Source organism: Neomonachus schauinslandi, chromosome 11, assembly GCF_002201575.2.
Source record: "Neomonachus schauinslandi chromosome 11, ASM220157v2, whole genome shotgun sequence".
NCBI classification, from domain to species: Eukaryota; Metazoa; Chordata; class Mammalia; order Carnivora; family Phocidae; genus Neomonachus; species Neomonachus schauinslandi.
Window position 1 is genome coordinate 71,340,253 of NC_058413.1, and position 5,451 is coordinate 71,345,703.

The window sequence follows — 5,451 nt, forward strand, 5'->3', positions numbered from 1 at the left end:
TGGTGTTACCACCCCAGAAAAGATCATACCACTAACTATATTATTCCTATTAAAACAGAATCAAATCTGAGACTTACTTATCAGTAGTAAGCTTTGCCCCTGAGTTGAGAGGCAGTCAGGTTTTCTACTTGACATGTAGTTGGAATATTATAAAGTTCATCAGTCAAAATTTTTGACATGAAACCGCCTCCTCAAGCATTAAACCTTAAATCATTTTCTAAAGCATCCTCTGTGCTATGACAGTCAGGTAAGCCTGGTTCTATCAGGACACTTGCTCTGTAACACCTCCTCATTAGTTTTCGTGATTTGGGTTTCACACTTTTTAGCTAGCAGTTCAGTGAATGCCCAAAAGAGTTGAATCCAGTTTCTTTTGCAGCTTTTACAGTTAATGATGGCCTATTCACTTGAATAAGCTTCTGGTCTAACCTTCCATTCAGGAACAGCTAAGTGATGTACTTCTCCTACCCCTTGTCATTGAGATTGGAATCCTGGTACTTTCTGGAAAGTTTTTGTTAAAATGGCTTTGCATAGGGTGGGGGGATGGGTATTAAGGAGGGCACGTATTGCATGGAGCACTGGGTTTTATACGCAAACAATGAATCATGGAACACTACATCAAAAACTAATGATGTACTGTATGGGGACTAACATAATATATTAAAAAATAAAAAAAAAAAAGGTCTTACATAAAGTGAGAGCCACAGGGTGAATTTGATATGTCATTCACTCGTCCATGCCTTTATTCCTTTATTTCAGACTATTTATTGGGCTGGTCCACCCAGAGGGGCAGGAACTAGATACAGACCTTGCCCTAAAGTAGCTTAAGGACTAGAAGGGGTGGTAAGACCTCTTCCTTAAAGCCTCTATTGACCCATCCGAGCAAATGGTATTCTTTCGTTTTGTGTTTTGGGACACAAAAGGTTTTTTGGGACTTTATGAAATCTCTCATCCTCTTGTGTTGCATTTCTATACTTCCATGTCTCTGGGAGTGCCCTGAGGGCTTGGAGCAAATTCTGTTCATTTGTCTCTACCTCCCTAGTACCAAACACAGCACAGGATAGGTTTTTAATAGCCGTGTGGTGGGTAAATAAATAAATAAGTAAGTAGGAAAGTTAGGTACAGGATAACTCTGAGAGGATGGTAGAGGAGGTGGCATTTGAGCTGGTGTTGAAGGGTAGACATATGGAAAAGGGGAGGAAGGCATCACAGCACTGGAGGCAGCGGATCAATGATATGGAAATGGAAAGGCGTAAAGCCTCTGTGATTCCAGAAGCGATTCCTTTTGGATGGACTGTGGGGTGCACGAAAGTAAGAACATGGAAATAATGTTGAAAAAGGAGGTTAGGGTTTGATACGGGTTTTGCAGAGAAGCCCAAGAATAGGCCACGATGTTGCTGCTCGCAGGCCTTTGCCTGTAACCACTTGTAAAGGTTCCATCTCTTGGGTTTTAATGTAAAGAAAGGTAAGGGGAAGAATGGGAATATCATGTTATGAGGATTCGAGCCTGGAAAATCCTTCCCGTAGCTCAGGATGGGTATGGCTAAGATGGGAATGTAGCCAGGGCTCCTGGAATAGGCCCATCTTACCCTAGGGTTCTGTGTATTGTTTTCAGTTGTTCATCCCGGGGCATGCTGTGTTTGAACAAACCTGTGTTGGACTTTTTTTTTTTAAAGATTTTATTTATTTATTCATGAGAGATAGAGAGAGAGAGGCAGAGGCAGAGGGAGAAGCAGGCTCCCCGCGGAGCAGGGAGCCCGTTGCGGGACTCGATCCCAGGACCCTGGGATCATGACCTGAGCTGAAGGCAGACGCTTAACCGACTGAGCCACCCAGGCGTCCCTGTGTTGGACTTTTTTAGATGAACTTTGCAGAGGCTGAGTGCTAGGAGGACTTCATTGCTCTACCCCTTAGCTCTTTCCACGTGCTTTTAGCATAGTACCTCAGCTGTCGCTTAGGAATGCCTGCAGGTCAGTCTTCTCCACAGATGGCTGCAACTGGCTGATGCTCCTTCATTTCCCCAGATGGAGAGAGGCACTGGCACATGGAAGGACCTCTGTAAATATCATCTGAGTGGAACTGAACTGCTGAAATGTAGCCAAAGATAGTATTACTCACCTCGGGGACATCAGAAAACAGGAGATCTCATCTAGATTAGAGTTAGATGCTCATAGCCCACGGGTGATAGAATTTTCTATTAGGAAAATAACATTACAGGTATTATCCTCCTGGTTTCTTTATGCAGTGGGAGCGGGAGGGAGCAGAAGCAGGAGGGCAGTGGACTCTCATCGAGTTAGTGGGTACCTCTGGGACACAAATTAGAGAATGTTTAGGGAAGTTGAGGTTGCCTGGTGAAGTGTCTTCCATTTTTAATAGGGTAGGAATGGGAGAGTGTAGAGTATTTCACACAGCTCTGTGGGCTCTGTTTATGAGTTGCATGGGCACGGCTAAGATTACAACTTCTGAAAACACATCCAGTCTCTTTGTTTTTCTAATTAGGCACACATGTGTGTGCATGTACTGCTTTTACTAAGGGCAGGCTGTTATCTGTTAACATGGTGGTATTATTATTATTATTATTATTATTATTATTATTATTATTATTATTTTGCCAAATGGTTAGGCTTTCGAGGGTGGACATTAATTGACTATGCTGCCCAAGCTTTTATGTGTGGTGGGATGTGAGGAGTTAGTGCCGGGTAGAAGTGAAGACACTGCAGATGGAGAAGTGCTGACCATGTTCTGTTCAGAGGGTCACCCCCTTCCCTTCTTGCAGCTCCAGTGCAGCTCACTTGCGGTATCTCCTCAAGTGGCTGATCATCTGTGTGACATCTGGGGACAGGCAGTTAGGTCCCCGCTGTTTTTATGAAATTATCTATCTTAGCCAAATTTGGAATTATTTCCTTTATACTTCGGGGAAAGCAGTCATGTTGGCAGAAGAATCCTATCTGGTTCTGTTGTGCATGTCAGTGTTTTGTCTCCTAGAGGAGTCGTTTGCATATTTACAATTCAGTGCCAAAATTAAGAAAACCATCTTCTTAATCACTTATGTATTTTTGTATGTGTGTTTAGTTGAGGCAGTAGAGGATGGAAATGGCAGCGTAACTTTTTTGGGGGATTCTATGTTTTGTTTTCTGGAATGTTCCACATTGCTTCCCTTCCCCTCCTCGGAGGAGAATGGGTGTGGTGGGCAGGATGGCAGGCAGTGGGCAAACAGCTTGGCAGCACTCTTGAGTGCCACTGCTAATGCTCTTCCCCAGGATGAGAGTGTTGGCAAAAATTGCTACATAACAGCAGCGAGACTCCCCTCCTCTCCCCGGAGACTGCCTGCTTCCCTTTGCCATTCACTTGGGGCATTAGATCAGAAACGGTGTTCCTAATGGGAAACGCTCCCCAGTTTTGGCAGTGGGGATACACATTGCTGGTGATGCTTTGTCATTCCAGCGGCTGATTGATTGTAGAGATTCAGTATGCGGTGTCTGTGGATTGGAAAAATTCAGGGTTCAGGACTGTTTTATCGACTTCTAGGCAGGCAATCGCCGCCAGTGACAGGATCAGCCCAGGGTTTTTGATTATTCTAAATCTCATGTCGCCGAAGCCTGGATAAGCTAGCGGTGAGTCATGAATGTGAATGCCCAGATCCTGGAAATAGCTTTGAGAAACCTTCCCCTCTACACACAGAGGGAACTTATGACTCCATTTGCTCATGGAGTCCTTTGTGTAATCAACAAATAGTTACTGGAGTGGAATGGGTCATGTTATTCAAATATAGAATGTGTTTTGGGGTAACTGTTTTCCTGAATGGCCACAGTTGAATTAGCAACAGTCTCTGAAAATAAGTTCATTTCGAAAGGCCTCCCTGTTCCCTTGTCTTAATAATACATAAAACACCTAGGACCTGGTTGTGAGCATTTTACTATAGTAATAGTGTGGGAGAAAAAAATCAGCCATTTTTTGGTTATGCACTAAGAACTCATTTGCCTTTTGCTATTAAGGCTCATGGCATCTGTTCTAGAGAAGATGCTCCTGGTGGTTTGGACTTCATTAGGGGGTATAGCCTGAAGTATTCAATGAATCAGACTGTGACTTCAAGTTGGCTTGTTACTCCCTCGTGAGCAAAAGACAATATGTGAAGAATTCTGATCACAGCTCACATCTTCAGCTTTAAGAAGTTGCCCTTTGAGCTTGCTCTGTAAATACTGATTAGTTGCAAACCTTCAATTTTGGTCCTTCACCACCCAGAACGGTGCCTGGGTAGTGAAGAAGAGTGCTTTTTCCACTACAGAAGCACTTTAAACAGTAGATTATTTTGTGGGGAGACAAAAATAGGTTTCCTATTGTTCAAATGGGTGTTTTAAGTGCTTTGCAGGTGTATCTTAGAGAATGGAGGTATTTATTTTTAATGAGAAGAACTGAAGAATAAAAACAATCACAGCCTTGGAGAATTGCAGATCAAAGCTTTTTTCATTATAAAACAAATGAAGGTCTCCATCCTAGGAGCCAGTAAATTCATTAATTTTTAATAGAGGAATAGGCTATAAATGGTAATTTAATTCTTTGGGGAGAAGATCATTTAAGTGATGTTTAAAAATCTACATACTTAGGTGGTTTAGAGTGAAAACCTGCTGTGATAGCTAAGGTAGTAAATGTAAAGTGTGGTTGAGAAATTTGTTCAGAAACACTAAGGGTCCTTTAAAACTGTTCTCTTTTGACTCAGTGTACATTATAATATGGTGTACTATAGCCCATATTTAGCTCTTATTTTGGACCTGGGTTTCCTATCTTGCTGTTTGAATCAGAAATTGCCTCTGTTAAGAAGGGGAATTGTGTGCAGAAATAATAAGCCAATCCCAAACCTTCTAAATCTCCTATTTCGCATTGTTTGCAAATTGGCCAAGATCTCTCTTCACCCTTCCAAATACTTGTGCTCCTCTCTAAGCCATCCTCGTGCCTTCTTTCTTTTAATCTTCCCACCAGCAGCCATGACATTTATTTAAGAAGCAAGCCCTGCTCTCCACGAGTTGCCTTGTTGAATTGAGTTTTCTAAGCTGCTGGTTTTTGTGACCATTGACTCATGCTCTCAGCTTCTCCAGCCTTGTGGGGCCCACTTGGAAAGAGTCTGTTGGCTCAGAAGTCCCACATGCGCCAGGGGGCAATGGAATCGGGGGCATTTGTTAAAGTGGCCTGATTGTGGAGCCATTTGGCAGGCACAGATGAGCTGCAGAGCAAATGAGTTGTCTAAGATAGAGACGCGTGCATGGAGGCATGCATTTGTAAAGCAGAGTCACTGCTGGGCTGAGAAATGCCTTTTGGGAAATGAGATGAATTGCGAAGTCAAAGGAGTGTTGGGGTAGAGGAGGCCCTGAGATCCTCTGGTTCTGTCCCCTGTTTTGGAGATGAGGAAACAGTGGCCCAGAGTGATTAGGGCATCCCTGGAGCCTAAAGCTAATCAGT